Raw genomic sequence first — 919 nt, forward strand, 5'->3', positions numbered from 1 at the left:
TAGGGGCATTAAAAACCTCAAACAATCTAAATCAAATATTTTGATAATAAAATTATAGGTAATCTCCTTCCTCTAAGTAATTAAATTTAGTCCTAAATATACTAGAGATGACATCCTCACTAACGATACACTCAAATCACTCAAGATTAAGCACTCGATTGTCTAACATGAGAAGTTATTACCATATGCTTGCATGAAAATCAAATCTCCACCACTTGTAAAGGATATGATACACAAATCAAAAGGTCTTTGCATGGTTGTAACGAGGTTTAGGTGACGGGTATGAATACAAGCTGAAGAGACAAAGGTTAGAATCGAGATAATTTCAATATAGTACCCCACTATCAAAAACTTAACTACTGAATCATGAACAGATATCTAGAACTATATTACTTGAGCTCATGGCAACTTTAGGTTGCTGAGGATTACAATAACAATACTGATTTTTTTTAAGAACAAATCAAGTCAATATAATATAGAGATCATACTTTATGATTCAGTAACAAAATATGGTGAACATAGTGAGGTAACAGTATTAAATTTAATCTCGATAAAAAAAATTAATTTAGAGGATTTCAACAATAATGGGTTAATGGGTTAATGATAAGGGTTAATCAATAAAAAAAAGTTAGTAGGCTCAAAGGGGGTTCACTAAGGGTTTAATTATGTGGGAAGGCTTTTTATAGAGTAAGTGGGTTAAATCCTAAATGCCTTTATCATCTCAGTATATCAAATCATACGTGTGATCTCGACATGTATAATCGAAGCAAGTTATAGAATAACAGTTCAATGTTGACACACTCAAACCACAAAAGAAGTAAGCAAGAAAGAAAGCTATATGCTCAAAAGGCTCAAAAATCTCACCAAAATTTTGGGTTTCTGATGTCATTCCTGTATACTTAAGATTTCAAGATAATAC

Source organism: Gossypium hirsutum, chromosome A05 (assembly GCF_007990345.1).
Source record: "Gossypium hirsutum isolate 1008001.06 chromosome A05, Gossypium_hirsutum_v2.1, whole genome shotgun sequence".
NCBI classification, from domain to species: domain Eukaryota; kingdom Viridiplantae; phylum Streptophyta; class Magnoliopsida; order Malvales; family Malvaceae; genus Gossypium; species Gossypium hirsutum.